At 35.3% G+C, this 19,798-nt stretch overlaps 2 protein-coding genes across 4 annotated transcripts in view; one reads left to right on the top strand and one right to left on the bottom strand.

The window, feature by feature from the left end:
* The window catches only part of LOC129727437 (NADH dehydrogenase [ubiquinone] 1 alpha subcomplex subunit 13), a 510,282-nt gene that overhangs the window by 459,173 nt on the left and 31,311 nt on the right, over nucleotides 1–19,798 (bottom strand). The window lies entirely within an intron of this gene.
* Nucleotides 14,258–19,798, top strand: part of LOC129727421 (inactive serine protease scarface-like) — a 126,238-nt gene continuing 120,697 nt past the window's right edge. For all 3 annotated transcript variants that reach the window (XM_055685251.1, XM_055685249.1, XM_055685248.1), the window contains exon 1: nucleotides 14,258–14,570. The gene's annotated coding sequence lies outside the window, so the exon portion shown is untranslated. The remainder of the gene's footprint in view (nucleotides 14,571–19,798) is intronic.

The following is a 19,798-nucleotide window of genomic DNA, read 5'->3' as shown; positions in this document are numbered from 1 at the left end:
CACATTTTCCTGCTCAGAAAGATCAATGCTATGACTCGAGAGGCCCTTTTCAACCACAGATCCGTTTGTGTTTAAATCTAATTTATCAAATTCGGCAAATCTGTGCGAACTGATTTCAACATATTTGAGTAATATAAATTTAAAATTTAAAGAAACATTTGAAACCTGCAAAAAGGTCTGATTTTTTTAAACCCTGCAAGTGTGCAAGTTTATCAGAAAAATATGCAGCTCTGGCATGCCAGCTTGAGAGTTAAGCCGCCCTGGTTTGATCAAAGAAAATGAAAGAGAGGTATGCCAAACGATTATAAGCGTGGAACTAATCTTGTAGAAATGATTTAGTAACCACTGTTTAAGTTAATCTGCTTGCAACCGACATATTAATCAGTTTTTACTTTGTTTTATTTAAATTTCATTTGTATGCTTTTTTAAACCAACATTTTACATTTTAGAACCGCTCGTAACAGACTTTCCGCAAATCTCTCTTCTAAATAATTTCGCGCTGAGAGAGTTACGGTGCTGCCACCTTCAATTTGTTTATTTTATGAGTGCAGAGGATAGGAAATTTTTCAAGGGTGAATGTGATCATGATAATGTGATAATTTTGGTAATCTTCTCTAAAATTCTCATACGGGCATTTCAAAATGTGTATTACATATACTTTGCAAAACAACTATATGACGACTGTCAGTTCGTGGAATAGTCTATTGTCTTTATGTATACAGTCTGGCGAATGAAAAATCCAACAATTCGACACTTTTTTCAAGCAAAATCTTCAATCGTGACAAAACAAGAATTTATTTACGAATTTCATTTTGCACATAACAGGAAAATAGAATATAGAATAGAATATGCAATTTTCTCAAAAAGGCCAAAGAGAGAACATGAACAAATCGAGTGATAACTAAATGTTAGTGAGTTAACTAGTATTAAAATTAAACGAAGTTTCGATCTGATTAAGTAATCGAGAAGTGTGTCTTTAGAATGTACAATCATTTAGACAATAAATCATTGCACCTATATTATATTTTGATATTAGGCATAGTTTACAGTTCCAAGCGAAGTGAAAAATTTGACAAGTGAAAAAGCCTAAATTTTCGCTTGCGAAATCTGTCGTTAAAACCTGTTTGTGGAACACGCAGGTATTTCACCAGCCTGCAGTTTACAGTTTAAGTGAAGGGAAATTCACGAGTTAACACTCCGAGTGAGGTGAAAATTAGCTGCAACTAGCAGAATATATACGCACGCAAGTTTTCGCTTGCTGCTTTTCACTTGCGTTTGCATGCGTGAAAAAAGTAAACCCAAGTGAAAAAGATGAGATCCACAATCTTCGATTTCGCTGGATCGAATTTGTTTACAGTTCCAAGTGAAGTGGAGTTTTTGCAGGTTGCATTTTTCACGAGCGTGAAAAAATGACCATTTTGTATGAGATTTTCAGCTCGCTTGGAACTCTAAATAGGGCTTTGCGTATTAAACCTGCATTTATTTCGATGCACATTAAAAAGGTACACTTCTCCTACGACTTAAAGAGTATTCAGTGTTAATTTCAGATCCAACCTCAGTTGAGTTAATCTTTGGGAAACCTGTCAATTTGTTCCACCTCAATACTTTAGATTGTCACCGATCCGTTTATCCGCCAGGCTATGTGGATATTGACTATATTGGTAAATTTCAAAGTCGAGTCAAATACCCATAGGGTTAATTTATCGGTAGTGTACCTGCATCCAAATGTGGACTTTCACATATCTAACTTATAACAAGCTTGACTAGTTGCATTCTAGTAAATATTGAATGATTTTTGATGCAGCTGTGAATAATAACACTTCGTTTTCTAACATAGATTATTATAATAATTTATCATTACAATGTTCATTTAGAAAATGAACGACACTAAAATGCCCATTATTCATACAAGCACCCTATGATGTTCATAATACATTGAGTTGTCAGTCATACGAGCAATATATTTGTGAATACATCTGTACTCAAACCTTTGTGGAAATGAATTCTCGGCGGAATAAAAGACATTTTTATATCCTGAGTCAGTTCAGCAACAAAAAATATTTGCAAAAGGTTTGTGTTCTTCATATCTATCAGATGAATAGTGTCAATTCAAAACATTTCAGAGAAAAAAACGAAACGCAGTGGTATACTCACAAGGTGATTCTATCGACTACAGTCAGGCAGAAGCTGTTCAACCTGCTGAAAACTCTTCGTCGGAAATTAATCGAAAAACCGAAAATTATGATACCTGCACATTACAAAAATCGAATTCCATTGAATATTTTGAGGCATCCGACAATTACTCAAAGCCATCTGAGATCATTTATTCTGAAAATGAATCTGATGGAAACAACGATCAATCGAACAAAATGGAATTACCAACGTTGAGCAAAGTATTTTGGTGAAGGTCTTAAGAGAAAATTGTTCATTATAATAGTTTAATTGCAGGTGTTATTTGACCATAGCAAACGGATGAGATTTGATTCCACCGTGACAATTGCAGAAGCTCGCTTCATGGTACTCACTTATTATATAAGGTTTCGCCTAACTCAAGGAGCGCTTGTGGCTTTGCTCAAAATGATTAATTTGATGACTGGGTCAAAACTATTTTCATAATGCTTTGAAACCTTTTGTGCTTCTTTTCCTGATCCATACGTATGTTCACGAGTTTATTATTGCACAGAATGTAAATGTGCTATGGAAAAGCTCATTCCAGACAAAAAAGCTGTTTGCACAATTGAAGAATGTGGAAATAACAAATTCGACTTTTTCATGACTATACCTGTTGAAAAACAATTGAGAGAGACAGTACTCAAATATCAAAAAGAAATAGTGGAATACGGTAAACTGGTTAGAGAACAAGGAATAAGCGACATTAATAACGGCAAACATGTGAGACAAATATCTGCCGAAATATCCGGTGAGATAATTACGCTGTCAGTCAATACCGATGGAGCGGCGGCATATCGCTGGAGTGTCAACAAACCTTGCTATCCTATGATTGTTACTATTAATAATTTACCATCGCGCATTCGTTTTGATAAAAACAATTTATTGTTGGCTGCTGTTTGGTTGAGCAAAGGTGAGCCGAGTACCCCGCTGTTTTATAAACATTTCTGCGAATAAATGAATGAACTCAGAAACGGAATTGCTATTGGTACCAAAATATATAAGGTTATAGTTATACAGAACTGTCTAGATTCTGTTGCAAGGCCAAAGCTTCAAAATTCAACTCAATTCAATGGAAAGTTCGGTTGTTCTTTATGTTTACACGAAGGAAAAATTGTATATGGAAATCAAATACGATATCCATTTACAAAAAGTGATAATAGAATTCACTCGGATACGCGACGACATATGATCGAGGCTCACAATACTGGAATGGCTGTCAAAGGAATAAAAGGTCTCTCAGTTTTTCTATCATTCCCGTATTTTGATGTAGTGAAAGGTAATATTCTAGTCGTTCAAGCTAAAGAAAACCCGTACGTAAATACTGTATCAATATTTAGGCTTTCCACCCGATTTTTTTTTTTTTTTTTTTTTAAGGGGGGATTTGTTAGTAGCTTAAGTATTTATGATAAATATTAGTAAATAATGAGTATGTGTGTCCAATCACAAATGGTGACTTCTCAACACTGTTAGAAATTTGTAATTTTGATTGTTAGGATTTGTTTGCTTTCGCAATTAGGACTTATCATTCGTAGGGATCTAAACCTACTTGTCAGGAAAGGGGAAGTAAACTTACAACTAACTTAATTGCTAACTTATTGGCTATAAAGAGAGCTTATCGTAACAATTGAGGATTGCAACGATTTTTGTCGAAAATTGTTAATAATTTTATTTGACATAGCTTCTAATGGTTCAACACCAGTAAGTCTATGTAATTCGAGTGTACCAAACCAAGGAGGACGCTTCAAAATCATTTTCAGAATTTTATTCTGAATCCTTTGGAGCGTTTTCTTCCTTGTTGTACAGCAACTTGACCAGATCGGTGCAGCATAAAGCATTGCTGGTCTAAAAATTTGTTTGTAAATCAAAAGTTTGTTCTTTAAACAAAGTTTAGAATTCCTGTTAATGAGAGGATATAAACATCTCGTATATTTGATGCACTTGGCTTGTATACTCTCAATGTGCTCTTTAAAAATAAGTTTTTTATCATAAATTAATCCCAAGTACTTAACCTTGTCGGACCAACTTAAAATAACCCCATTCATCTTGACAACGTGATTATTGTTTGGCTTGAGGAAAGAAGCCCTAGGCTTATGCGGAAAAATTATCATTTGAGTTTTAGAAGCATTGGGAGAGATTTTCCACTTTTGCAAGTAGGAAGAAAAAATATCTAAACTTTTCTGCAATCGACTGCATATGACACGAAGACTTTTTCCTTTTACGGAAATGCTTGTGTCATCGCAGAACAATGACTTTGTGCATCCTGGAGGCAAATCAGGAAGATCTGAAGTGAATATGTTGTACAGGACTGGACCCAAGACTGAACCTTGAGGTACACCTGCTCTGACAGGAAATCTATCAGATTTTGAATTCTGATAGACAACCTGCAGAGTTCGATCAGTAAGATAATTTTTTAAAATTTTGATTAGGAAAATTGGAAAATTAAAAGTTTGCAATTTCGCAATCAAACCTTTATGCCAAACACTGTCGAATGCTTTTTCTATGTCTAAAAGAGCAGCTCCAGTGGAATAACCTTCAGATTTGTTAGCTCGTATCATATTAGTAACTCTGAGCAATTGATGAGTTGTGGAATGCCCATGGCGAAATCCAAACTGTTCATTTGCAAAAATTGAATTTTCGTTGATGTGTGACATCATTCTGTTAAGAATAATTCTCTCAAACAGTTTACTTATTGAAGAAAGCAAACTGATTGGTCGATAACTTGAAACTTCAGCTGGGTTCTTATCTGGTTTTAAAATGGGAGTAATTTTTGCATTTTTCCATAATTTGGGAAAATATGCAATTTTGAAGCAGCAATTGAAAATTTTTACTAAAAACTCCATTGTGCTCTCAGGGAGATGTTTGATTAGTATATTAAAGATTCCATCGTCACCAGGTGCTTTCATATTTTTGAAATTTTTAATAATTGATTTAATCTCATTCAAGTTAGTTTCAATTATTTCTGCAGGTAAAAAATTCTGGGAAGAAATTAAATCAAATTGACGTGTGACTTCATTTTCAATTGGACTCACAAAATTCAAATTTGAGTTATGAACACTCTCAAACTGCTGAGCAAGTCTTTGAGCCTTTTGTTCATTGGATACAAGAAAACGTTCACCATCTTTAAAAACTGGAATAGGCTTTGCAGGTTTCTTAAGAATCTTCGACAGCTTCCAAAATGGTTTTGAATATGGTTTCAATTTTTCAACTTTAGTCTCAAAATTTTGATTTCTCAGAAGAGTAAATCTATGCTTAATCTCTTTCTGTAAATCTTTATAAATAGTTTTAAAAACAGGGTCACGAGAACGTTGATATTGACGTCTGCGGACATTTTTCAAACGAATTAGAAGTTGAAGATTTTCGTCAATTATTGGTGAATCAAATTTCACTTGAGCCTTTGGAACAGAATAATTCCTGGCATCAACAATTGCACATTTTAATGCTTCCAAAGCGGAATCAATACTCACTTCGTTTTGCAAATCAAGCTCATTATTGAAATTTCTCTCAATATGAGTTTTGTATGTTTCCCAATTAGCCTTGTTATAATTAAAAACAGAGCTCATAGGGTTTAAAACTGATTCATGTGATAAAGAAAAAGTTATTGGAAGATGGTCAGAATCAAAGTCAGCATGTGTGATCAAATCACTACATACATGACTTTGATCTGTTAGCACCAAATCAATTGTTGAAGGGTTTCTTACAGAAGAAAAGCATGTAGGACTATTCGGAGACAAAATAGAATAGTATCCTGAAGAACAATCATTGAATAAAATTTTGCCATTGGAATTACTTTGAGAATTATTCCATGAACGATGTTTAGCGTTAAAATCGCCGATTATGAAAAATTTCGAACGATTTCTGGTGAGTTTTTGTAAATCACCTTTAAAATAATTTTTGAGCTCGCGTGTGCATTGAAATGGTAAATATGCTGCGGCAATAAATAAAATCCCAAGTTCAGTTTGAACTTCAATTCCCAAAGTTTCAATAACTTTCGTCTCAAGATGGGGAAGAGCACGATGTTTGATTCGGCGATGAATAACAATTGCAACCCCACCGCCGGAACCCTGAATCCTATCATATCTATGAACCACGTAATTGGGATCATATTTTAATTTTATGTTAGGTTTCAAAAATGTTTCAGTAATAATTGCAATATGCACATTATTTACTGTTAAAAAATTAAAAAGCTAATTCTCATTGGCCTTCAATGAGCGAGCATTCCAATTTTGTTTATTTAAATTAAATTTTTAATTGTTTTATTTAAAATCATTGCTAAATTTTAAATTAGAAACAACTTTAATACTAAAATTTGTGCCTATTTGAATGGCTTCAAACATTGATTTTGCCTGCAACATGGCGTTCATAAGATCGAACATTGCCTGTTGCAAAAAAGAAAGTTTACCTGCCGTAATAGGCCCCAGGCAGTTGACATTAGAAAAAATATTTTCGGTAGCAATATTAGCTGGAGTGATAGGTGTACAATTATTTTCTAGCGTGTTTTGCTTACCCATATTAACGGTCATTTTCGAACTACCAACACTAGGCGGTATAATGTTCGAACTACCTGTAACTTGTGCATAAGTTAAACGGGTATGCAAAGGAATAGGTAAACTATGCGTCACTGGTACGCTTGGAGAATTTTGTTTTGAAGTTGGTTTTAATTGAGAAATTGAATTTTGTTTACCTTGCCTTGCCTTAACAATTGCTAAACGGATTGGGCATTGATAAAAATTTGACATATGGTTGCCGTTACAATTCGCACAGCGAAAATTTTTACTCTCTTTCACAGGACATGTGTCCTTTTTGTGAGAAGAGTCTCCACAATTAAGACATTTTTGGTCCATGTTACAGAATTTGGAACCATGGCCATAACGTTGGCAAGTACGGCATTGGGTGATATGCTTTTCACCTCCGCCATACTTCCTATAAATTTCCCACTTTACACGCACATTATACAGAGCATGTGCTTTTTCAAAAAATTTTAAGTTGTTAACCTCATTGCGGTTAAAATGAATTAAATAATTAACAAGGGAAATTCCAGTTCTCTGACTGTTTTCGCCTCGTGATTTTTGTTTCATTAGAATTACTTGGGTAGGGGCTATGCCAAGTAATTCTGTTAAAGTAAGTTTGATCTCATCAACGGTTTGATCGTTGGTGAGACCTTTCAAGACAACCTTGAACGGCTTGGCGTTCTTAGTGTCATATGTAAAAAATTTGTACATCTTGTCAGTTAAATACTGAACAAGACGATCACGACCCTTTACTGAGTCGGCTAATAAGCGGCATTCACCTCTACGGCCAATTTGATAGGTAACTTGAACGTCAGAAACAAACGTTGAAAGTTCCTTTTTGATTATATTAAATTCAGAAGAAATAGTTACCACAATAGGTGGAACTTTCTCCTTTTTTAAAGATTTTATATTTTGTATAGTTTCATTATTGGTAACTTCCATTTCACCAGCTTCTTGCTCAGGCAAAATATCAAAAGGATTGTCACTACAGACACTCAATGTGTCAGAAAGAGATGCCTCTCTTTTCCTCCCCGCAGCGATGCGAGGTTTCTTTTTCCGTCCAGCCATTTCAGGTGATACGAAAAAAGTTAAAACAAATGTTAAATTCAAAAGTAGGTAGTCTTGAGAAAGACTGATGGGAAATAACTTTCAGGTAGTCTTTAAAAGACACACTGACAAAACACAAACTTTGAAGCTATAGGCAGTCAAAGACCAGTCCACAAGCAACCGAAAAAACGTCTGATCTGTAGGACAGTTCAAGACGCGGCTTTCCACCCGATTAAATGCACTCAGTCCTGCTTGGTGTAGTGAGGCAGTTATGAGAGTTGTTAACAGCATCATCCAACCACAGCAAACCTTATTATATCGGACTTCGAATGCAAGAAGTGGAAAGAAGTATGCTTGCTATCAGAACACCTAGCTCATTTTCCCGGTATCCGGGTAAAATTGAAGGCTTGAAGAAAAACAAGGCTAGTGACTGGGAAAATATGTTATTCCATTTTTTCTATCCGTGTGTTATCGAAATTCTTCCAGCCAAATATTTGGATAATTTTATGCTACTCACCACCTGTGTTTTTCAACTGTTGGATACCCATCTTTTAGAAAATATGATAGAGAAGATTGAACAACAACTGAAGCGCTTTGTTCGTAGCTTTCAGAAATTGTATGGAGAGGAAAACATGTGCTGCAATGTTCATTTGATAACACATTTAGCTGAATGCGCGAGAAATTTTGGAGCACTATGGAACTCATCACTTTATCCTTACGAAAACGGAAATGGAATGATTCTTGGATTTAGAACAGGAAATAATCATCCAGTTGTTCAGATCTGTAACAAATTTTTTTTAAATCGTATTTGTCATAATAACCTAATGAAATCATGGCACTCTCAACTATGGAACACTAAACCGGGATATAGATTACAGTTCGACGAGAAATTTATTTATGAATTGCCAAATGAATTATTTATTGATAGAGATGTGTTGGAAAGGATAATTAGTCACCATTCTAAATTCTCGTATGACGGTATTTCTTATTGCAGCCGAACAAATTGTGAAAATATAGGTTACGATGATTCTTTTGTAAAAATTAAGGATTTTTTCCAGGTGGAACATGTATTAGTTGATAAAAACAATAACATCTATATCATTGGTGTCAAGTTAAGTTCGAAAAAAATATATGAAAATATGTATAAATACGTAAAAACTTCTCAGTACTGTCTAAAGGCTGTACGGGTCTAAATTTATAAGACCTTGAGTTAGTGTTACTATTATGAAGGACAACGTTGAAAGAAGCTACATATCGTGTGTAAGCCAAATACTCAAATAAACTAAATATGTAACAAAAGCTTGCATTTATGTACAAGAATACACGATTTTCTTTTTTGATAACATATGGTAACAGAACTAGTTATACTCGATATCCTATATTCAGATAACAGAGAAAAACAAAATGATTTCAAGATGCCAAGATTTGTTATGATGGTGCGCTGGAAGTTGTTATCTTACTTTACTCGGGCAGACGTACCCCTCCCACCCTATCTCTGATGAAGCATGCAGCCGCAACGAAACAGCTTCATCCCACCCACCACCAGGGGGCGGAAATCGGAACCAATCTGCAGACGGGTGGTGATAATAAGGCGAAAAAAACTTGAGAGAGTAATATTCTTGGCGCGAAAAACTAAGGCTATTGGTCGTGAGGGCGAGGACAACTAGAAGGGTTGGTCATTCCAATTCCAACCGCCTAAAAGATAGGAAGCTACTTTATAGAACAGTGGAGAAGTGAAGTTCAAGGAAAAGAGAAGAAGGAAGTTTATTCAATAGAAGCTTGGAGAAGGAGAAACAGGCGGTACGCAAGGCAAACGACAGGTAGAAATAAACCTTCGATCGCGCTCACGATCACGACCAACAGCTACTCGACGCTAAAACGTCCTTAAACGACAGGACCCCGTATTTTTACCCTGGAATCGACGCCCATCGTGCATCACCACCACGCCGCCACGACGCCATTGCATTGCCGCCATCACCAGCCGCTGTTACCCACCACCAAAAATTACTGCTACGGTTGCACCCGGCAACCTCGCCCAACCGTTACCAACAGGCGACCCACCAGACCGCTGACCGCAGTCCCGGCTTCAAAGAAGGCACGCCACCGAGTTTTGAGGTAGGAGTAGGGTGATTAAGAAATCCAAAAGTGGAGAAATTAAAAATAAAGGGGGAAGTTTTGGTGAAAGAGAAGTCACAAGTGTTTTCTTGGCAATAAGTCGCGAACCTGTGCCGACCCTGAGGCTTGTTTGGGGGTTCTCATAATTGCTGAATAGCAATATATCCCGTTAGTTACAGTTGTCAATAAATGGAATTGACAAACACAATTAACCTCAAAGTTTATCTGAAGAATTTCTGAACTAGTGAGCCTGAATCACAATTTTTCGCGAAAGTCTTACCAATTGCAGCAATCAGTTGTAAAATTATCTTCGCTATCGTAAAATGCAGAAAACTGTTATTTGAACTGTTATATCATAGATGGGGAATGCACTATTTGCCCTTGTCTAAAGCCTCTTCGTGGCCATTGCCTGAATTAAGATATCTTAGTGCAACTTGATTCAAAAGACAGCCTCAAAACAATTCAATTTCATTCTTGTTTTGGATACGGCAGCAAATGAAACCGCGGTGCCGGCTACAGAAGCAAACGTCATCTGGAGCAAAGAGATTAATAAACTTATTAACCCCAATTGAGTGTATTCCCAAACCTATTCCAAGAAATACATTGACAGAAGACAGGCTGTCGTATTCTACGTTACCTCTGCGGTCGTGTCATATAAACAACCTCTACAACTATTTTTTATTTTTAATATTACAAACTTTCATAATGTTTGATAATTTGTGATTTTACGGGCTATTCATACAAACAATTGTTCCGAACACTTTATGAAGCTAAGATAAAAATAAAAGGACCACTGTGCAGTGGTTTGGCGCGCTCACTCCACCCATTCGCAATACGGGTTGTTTTGTAGTGGAGATATGAGTGCGGGAGAATATTGAAAAGAGTGAATAGGAAAGCACAACGTAAAAGATGAAGTGTTTTCTTGTTATTTCTAGCGATACCGCTTACCGATACCGATACCGTGCAACGCGAATATTGCTAAATAAACCGTTACGTAGTTCAGTCAACGGTAATGAAGTTTTGTTTGCTAGAAAATAATCTCCATGAAAATTACAGCTCCATCATACAGCTGTCCCTTTTCCTGAACCAGGTATAGTCACAAAATTCCTTTTCCACAGACAGACAAACATTCGAAGCAGTCTTCTTCTGCGTAGTCTCAAAAAGGATATTTTCTCGATATTCTTTCGCCGGAATAAACTACTGATATCAGACACCTTGTTTCCAGTGAGAGAAACAACGATGACCGCATGGTAGTGAAAGAAGTACGCGGCAAAACTAAAGGCGATAAAGTTTCCTTTGTTGGTAACTATAAATGACAGAAACAAACAGTTTCACTTTTTTGACTAATGAAAATAAAGCATCTCCGAAATCGATTTTTTCATGCCTAATGTCTTAGAAAGCATGAATCGTCGAGATCTAGTGCTGTCTTTAAAAAAATTTCTTTTGAGAATCGACTTTTTAGAAATCAGAAAGTCTTTCTCAGAAAGTTGTTATTTTGAGAAAAAATATGTTGAGACAGATCTTGAAGTTTTGAAGTTTGAAGTTGAACCTTAACTCCCCCCCTTGGCTAAAATTATCGTTTTTTCCGATAATTTTTTTCCAATGACGAAACTTATTTAGCTTATTAGTTAAATAGGATTATGTATCCGGTTTTTAGTTCAATAGTGTCTTTATAAGAACCATAGCACCAGCCGGAATGTTGCCGAAAGTATTTCTCGAATGGGTTTGACCGAACCGAACATAATTCCGAGAGTTCTGGACACCTCCGTACATTTTTCAGCGAATACAAATTGGACATTAAAATTGCTACAATTATAATGCAATCCCCATGGTTGTGGCGCTTCGAAAATCAGCTCTTGCTGACAACCATTTGCGGGTGCCACCCAATAAGTCACTTGGTTGGTCGGTACTGATTGCGCATGCTGGATAAAACCAAAAAGTGATTCAAAAACATAAATTATCCCACCTAGCGGTCAGACCCAGCCTTCTGTATATCCACTCTTTGGGTTTTGAAATATTTATATTTTAATTGAAGTATAAAATATGAAATTTGACGTAATGTTAGTGCTTAAGAAATAGCGAAATAAAAGAAATGGCTTTTAATTCCGAATAATTTAATCACGAGCGATACCAGGAACGTTCAAATAGTACGATACCACATTTTATTTATGTTGAGGCCACATGTATTGATCAAAGCTGGTAAAGTTTTAAATAGTCTTTGAATTGCTTTTCTTTCCATAATTTTTGGGCCACATATCAAATTGTTATGAAGTTTTTATTTGTAAGTTTGAGAGATGACTCGTTCGTATGACACTAGTTATGTTGAAATAAGTCGTGTAATCTTTGAGATAATAGACGATCGTTGTTTTATTAACAATTTAATACATAACAGTTGCTTAAGTTCGATTATAATCAAATGAAATGGAAACGTATAGGGCAGCCAAACTTTGAAACCAAGTATAAAATCATAATTCATCAGTTAACCCTTAATTCAATAGGTTAACCCAGTAAAATTCAATAGGGTGTTATGAGGCAGCTAGAGTTTTTATTTGACATTAATTTTGTGGAAATCGGGTCAGCCATCTCTGAGAAACATGAGTGAGAGTAAACAGTCTTTAGAACACGTTTCTTTTCATAACTTTTGAACCACAAGTTTAATCTTTATAAAATTCGAATGTTAAGGGTATTTTAGGTAGCCCATTCATTTGAAACCAATTTTGTTCAAAACGGTTGTGTAGTTTTTGAGATAATGATGTTTCATGATTTTTACATTTTGATACATAACCTCTAAACTAAAAATCCGATTACAATTAAACTGAAGAGGGTTTTATGGAAGAACAAAACCATTTGAAATTAATTTCATTAAAATCGGTTAAGCCATCTCTGAGAAAAGTGAGTGAGAATAAAAATCTGCACACACACACAAACACACACACATACACACATACACACATACACACACATACACATAAACACATACACACACAGCAATTGCTAAGCTCGTCGAACTGAGTCGAGTGATATGTGCTATTCGGCCCTTTGGAGCACTTTTTTAACAAAAACGTTTATATGTTATTGAACATTTTTGAAGGTAAACACTTTGGGACATAAAAAAGTGGCACAATTAGTTTATTGAGTGTCATTTGTATGCCAATTGCACCTAAAATTTCTTGAATCTTTACTTGACATTTCGTTTAGATGTTTCCATCAGCTGGGTATTATTTCTTAAAAGTTCACTTCAGTGTGTCAGATTCTATTTGATTGTGTTCTGGGTTATATTTTGTTATAATGTATATTTCTATTTTGCTTCTTTCCAGTTCTAAAATTATTTAAAGTTTTGTCAGTTCTTTGACAACATCTAAAAACAACAAAAAATCGCTTATTCATAACAAATGATTACTGATTTTAAATTGTTGTTTCATAATTTTGTGCAGAACGATTTGTACTGAAATGCTCATGAAGTTCTCAATTCAATTTCAATCTAAAGAACAAATGTAAATTAAGAAGATAATAGTTACGAACTTTTAGTGCCAAAAACGTGTGATTTAAGTTGACTCAATGGCACCAACTTTACATCATAAGTGGTTGAAATGTCAATTTTAAATTCGTTCTAACCGCTTTTTAGAGGTAATAAAAATTTACGGCTGCTCTCGAAACCAGAAAATTGATCGATATTTCACAAAAAAGAACCTTTCAATCGCCATTTTAACACCCACTTATAACATTGCATAACCTGCTTTGGGCTAATATCACAGCGGGTCAAACGTCACAGCGCTACACTGCACTGGTGAGGCCGCTTGGTTAGCGAAGGAAAACTTCTCCATGGTGTAATGGATTTACTTGCGACAAAAATACCGAACCATTAACACCTCGTTTTCCGACTGCTTGACAAGGTAATTCAAAAACCGTGTAATTCGTCGTGACCGGGAATGCACCCAGCGATTTTGTTTGGCTTGTCGGCAGAATGGAATCAAAACAAATTAGACAGGGGATGCGACGCGATCCGGTCTAGGGCGTCGTTTTCTCAGTCGGATCTCAGAGAAGCTCGGGTCGCGACTGAATCCAAAAAAAGAGAGACGCAGCTCTGAGAATGCTCGATCGGCTGCTTCTAGTGGAGCGTGAGTGCCGTCAGGATCGCGACGTCCAGCGTGGTTAGCATGCGTGCAGTGAGCGGCGCATGTTTTGAGGGTGATTTCCAGCCGGCAAGTGACGAACCGTCTTGACGCGAGTCGGGTGTCCCGCAGCGAATCGTCGCGACGACAACGGGTACGTGGATGAGAGCCGATTCGTGAAAAAAAGCCGCTGATGCTGCTGCGGGTTGCGCCGCCACCGTCCAGCTGAGTTGAGCTGCGTCGTGCGGGTTCGACGAAGGGAGAAAAAAGTGATCGGCTATAAAAGGTGGTTGATCTTGGCGACCCGCACTCATAGTTGGGTGATCATTCGCCGGAATCTTTTCTGCGCGGGTTAATCTACTTTTCGCGAGCAATTCTGTTCTAGGCAGTCGGACTTAAGAGCAATTCACGGATATCCGTTCTGTCAGCGGTGACGCGTGTGTTGTGTGTTTCTCTAGGAAGTGAAGTGGTGTTTTCGGGCAAAGAATATTATTTTGACTATTTGTGAATAAGAGTTTGCCAAACGGTAGTGAAGTGTCAATCTTTTGTTCTGGCACAGAACACGAAGAAATAGTTTGGTCCAGAGACTTGGAGAAGAATCCTACACCTGGAAAAAGTAAGAATAATCTTTTTGGTAGTAATCCTTAAGTGAACCTACAGCGGAAAATTCTCAGTGCTACAATGTGGTGTTAAAAATTGGGCTTTCGAATGTTGGTGTGTATTGCAAGTCGAAATAATTTACCGGTGCGTCCAAATGCGATCAAACCCCGAACCTCGGTTGGACTGTAATCGAGTGAGCATGAGCTGCATCAGCCGGTCTGGTAGGACTTGACAAACAGGACAAACAGGCCACCGAAAGTCGTGAGTGGGAAACTGGCGAAACATGCAACTTCCAAAAAAGATTTCTGGTTGGTTAGGATGAGTGTAGAGGAAAAGTTGAAAGTCACCTTCCGAGGTCCTTTATACAATCTGCACAGATTGTATTTCTGCTCAGTGTTTTTTTTTTAAACTTCAAATGATTTTTTTTTTAAAAAACAAATTCAAACTGCTAAACGCCACTGTTTGTAACTTTTAGTGCCCGGTTAGTGTAATTTACAGCGGCAATAATCAAACAAATAAACGGGTAGTACCAAACGCTGTTCAGAGCATAACTGGAATACAAATTTGACTATCTATTCAACAATTCGGCTTTTAAAAATTAAAAATCTCAAGAATCAGCATAAAATTAGTAAGAATAAAACAAAATTTCTTAAAAAGATATTCAAAATTAGAGTATCTGCAATATCAATAGAATTTAAATATTGGTTGCTATACCTAAATAAAGGTCATTTTACTGAACAAAAGTTGGAGAATTCTAGAATTTTTTAAAGTTTATGAATTCGAACTAAGATATTTTCTCTTCGCAATACAGCTGGAAGCTGAAAAAATTGCATGTTTTATTGATTTGCTTTTTTTTAATCGAATTGTATTTGTTTTCTCATTTGTTGTTCTCATAGTTTGAATTCAGTCCAAGCCAATGGCAAACTGTCTGTTAGTATTAGTTTAGTAGCGCTTCAATTATGAATCGGTGCTTTTGCACTTTGCTCTTAGATTTATTTCAGTATTTCTATATTAGTTGTCACAATTAGACGATTTGACTTTTGTATGTTTTATCCAGGTTGTTTTATGGGTCATTCATAAAAAAGATACTTTTTTGATGATATTTTTTTTTTTTGATGATACAATCAGGAAAATTTGGAATTTATTTATTTATGAAAAAGACAAAATCTAATTGAATTCACTAATTTTGGATTTAAAAAAAACAAATTTATTGAAATAAATCTTGGAGGAGTATGAGAAGAAAAAAACTTGACTACAAACTATGAACTTATTATTTGAAAACTTTTGTCCATATATAGGACAGTGCCAACAACGAAACATTGTTTTCTCCTGAGAACGTTCTTATATTTTATCATTTTAATAATGGAGAACAATATTTAAATATTAATTGGACATTACATCCACCCTAAAGTGTCACTGATAATCGAGTTTGCCCAAAGTGTGTTAAAGTGTATTTACGCTTATAAAAAACAATGAGGATTAGTTTTAAGCCGTCAATCAGTAAAAGATTAGACGAGGAGAATTGAAAATCGGAAAATAGAAAAAAAATGTGTTGCTAAAAACGAAACCAAACGTTGCCAAAATCTGAATGTGCCAAAAACGGAGCCTGTTAAAAACGGAACTTACCTGAAAAGTTATCAATGTATGACTTTTAGAAAATTTTTCGAATATTCAGTTATGAAAATTAAAAAAAAAATAGATTGTACACTAAAAAAAAAATTAAAATAAAACATTTTTTGAAAAAAAACAAATTATTTTGCCTGAAACTTTCCCAAGGAAAAAACAAGCATGTTTAGTTTTTGAACGTGTTTTGCTTATGAACTCCCATGCCCCTCACGGATGTACAGTAATGTCAAGAGTTAAAGAGATGTTGTCATGGGATGACTTTTAGGAAATTGTCTAAACCTTCATTTAAAAATATTGAAAAAATTGAAAAAATATCCTACACCAAAAAAAAATTATTTTAAAGCGGATTAAAAAAAACAATCATTTCAAATTTCTTGTTTGTTTTTTTTTTTTGACAAAAATTGCTTCATGTCCAGGAAACTTTCCCAACAGTGTTGGACACGAAAAGTTTTTGCAATGCAAACTTTTTGTCTTGGGAGTGCCTTTTTCTAAATGTTCAGAAAAGTTTTCAGGTAACTAAAGTTTCTATCTAAAAATTAAATAAAAAAAACTGAAATAATCTCTCATTATTTAAATTTTTGTTCCTAAAATCAAATTTTTTTTTATGTAAAATCTCAATTTTTTTTAACTCAAAATTCAGACAATTTCCTTAGTCATTTCTTGACAACATTTCCTTAACTCTTGTCAAAATTCAAATTTAACAATCCTATTAAAAAGCTGCAGCCTTTTTCGGATGATGGTCTAGATAAATTTTCGAAAAATGAAGTGTTTGCATATTCATATTGCTGGTATTCCACAATTTTGGACCATTTTCCAGAGAGCAGAAGTCCCTATTTTGGATTTCAAAATGATATGTGGGCTCTGGTAATGCTTCCGGAAATACCCAATGTCTGTTTTCCAGGAACCGGGAGTCGACATCGTAGAAATCATAATGGTCTCTAGGGTCGACTTCTGGCTTCTGTGCATCTTCTCAATCATTTTAAGCAGTTTTTCGGAAAAATTGGTTGAAAGTGAGAAGGGGTGTCAAATTATCATAGAAACACATCTTGCATTCTAAAATCCTCATTCCAAATTTAATTTCATTTGCTTGATTGGTTCTAAAGTTATGCAGAAATTTGTGTTTCATTTTTATGGGAGCCCTCCCTTTTTGAAGAGGGAGGTTTATCAAATCACCATAAAAACATGCCTAGAAATCTTCTCATGTCAATTTTGGTTCTATTTATTTGATTAGTTCTCGAGTTATATAGAAACTTATGTTCTTCCAGAGGAGGGGAGGGTCTCGAACTACCACATAAATATTTCTTGCTCTTAAAGGCCTCCACATGTTAAATTGGGTTCCATTTGCTTGATTCGCTCTCGAGTTATGCAAAAACTTGTGTTTTATTTGTATGGGACCCCACCCTTCCAGAGGAGGGAGGGATATCGTACCACCACAGAAATATTTCCTGGTCCCAAAAACTTCTACGTGCCGATTTTGGTTTCATTTTTTTCATTGGTATGGGAATTTGTATTTCATTTGTACGGGACCTCTTCCTCTCAGAGGAGGGAGGGGTGTCGAACCACCATAAAAAATTTTCTTGCTTTCAAAACCTGCACATGCGAAATTTGGTTCTCTTCGCTTGATTAACTCTCGAGTTATGCAGAAATCTGTGTTTCATTTGTATGGAAACCCTTCCTTTTGCAGGAGGGAGGGGTATTAATTTTTCATAAAAACATGCCTTGTCTTCTAGAATCTCCTCATGTCAAATTGGTTCCATTTATTTGATTAGTTCATGAGTAATATGCAAATTTGTGTGTTCATTCGTTTGCGAGCCCTCCTTTTCCAGAGGAAGAAAGGGGTCTCGATTTAGCACATTAATATTTCTTGCTTTCAAAAACCTTCACATATCAAATTGGGTTCCATTTGCTAGAGTTTCTCTTGAGTTATGCAAAAACTTGTGTTTAATTTGTATGGTACCCCTCCTTTTCAGAGGAAGAAGGAGTTTCAAAACAGCATAATAACCATTCCCGACCCCTTAAACCCCTACATACTGATTTTCACGCCGATCCACTAATCCGTTCTTGAGTTTAATCGTGACATACGGTCAGTGACTTATTTATATTATAAAGACAAGAAGAAGAACTCTTTATCTAATGAAAAGACGAAATATTTGATTTGATTTAGTTCGATTTGTATTGTCATATTCACATGCATTCCATTTGCCGGGTTTACTGAAATTGTGTAACCGATTAATACGATAAAATTTTCACTATTTTATTCACTTTAAAGGTGTTTTTATGGTTATCAATCACAAAACTTGTTATTATAGTTTTCAAAGAGAAAACTATCGGTTTCAGATAATCTTATATATTAGGGACCGTTCCTTTACCAGAAGGCCACTTTAGTGAAAATAACGAAAAATAAACGATTTCAAAAAATATACCAATATTCTTACAAATATTAAATACAATTACACCACAAAATATAATTTAAAAATAATTGTATAGACCAAATGGCGTTAAATGAAATCTTTTTGGCAATCTCTTAATTTTTCAACACAAATGATTCTCTGTGACAATTTTGCTTATCCACGTTTTAGAATTTTTGATAAAATTCTTCATTTTCCAATTCTTTAATCATTCTTAGTTATAATATTTGTATATGCAAAAATTAGTCAAAAGTATTGCGCAAACCAAAAAAGGGTTTTGTTAAAAAAAGGAAATTTTTTATTGTAGTTCTATTTAACAATACAGGGTTACAATACAGGGCTCTTTTGTTTCAAATTTCTCTATCTTTTTGTGAAATACCCAATCTCTCTTAAAAATATTAATATTACAAAAATCCAACAGAAGGAATATATAAATAAATATGTCTTAAGAATTTGATCAATTCATTAACTACTGATTTTACTGAGCTTTTCCTTTTGGTGAAATTTGGACTTGAAGCATATTTAGCGTTGTAATAAATAGCATCTTTTGAGACTAGTATTGCTCCTTCATCCGACGTTTCGGTGTATACTGCACATTTCTTAGGGAATTCTACAATTTTTGAGACAATGAAACAATAAAATGACAAAACCTATAGTATTCGTAAGTCCTTACGAAACATTAATCGTTTTCGTCCTACAAGCTTTGGCACAAGCATAATCTGTCTGCTTTCCTTAAATCCTGGTGTCAATCCAAAACAACGCAAAATTGCCCTTAAGAACTTGAAAACTTGAATCACAAACCGAACCGAACATCGAAACGTCTAATAAAGGAGCAATACTAGTCTTTTGATTACTAGAAAGACTGCGAGTCGATAGCGCATGTTACAGTTATTCTTATATTCCATAAAAAAGTTCCCTGAAAATAACACTGGTCGACAAAAGCGAAAAAAGGTTGCACTAAAGCTAATTGTTTTAAGCCCTGAAAAGATAACAGCTTTTTAACCATTCTTATGAATTTTTAAGCCCATAGTATATGCCGAAGTGCGTCAAAATGTCGCATAGTGTGTGTTCGCTGGGTTCGTCGCTTGTACTCACTTGGGTCTCTGAAAAAGTTGTTAAGTTTAGCTGCAATCTTTCTTTTTTTCCAGTTTGAGCTCTAGGGCAAAACCTGTATTTACCAGTGTGATTGTCCAAGTTTTACCGAACTCCC

This window comes from Wyeomyia smithii, chromosome 3, assembly GCF_029784165.1.
Source record: "Wyeomyia smithii strain HCP4-BCI-WySm-NY-G18 chromosome 3, ASM2978416v1, whole genome shotgun sequence".
In the NCBI taxonomy this organism is placed as follows: Eukaryota; Metazoa; Arthropoda; class Insecta; order Diptera; family Culicidae; genus Wyeomyia; species Wyeomyia smithii.
This window is presented reverse-complemented; position numbering and strand designations above follow the sequence as displayed.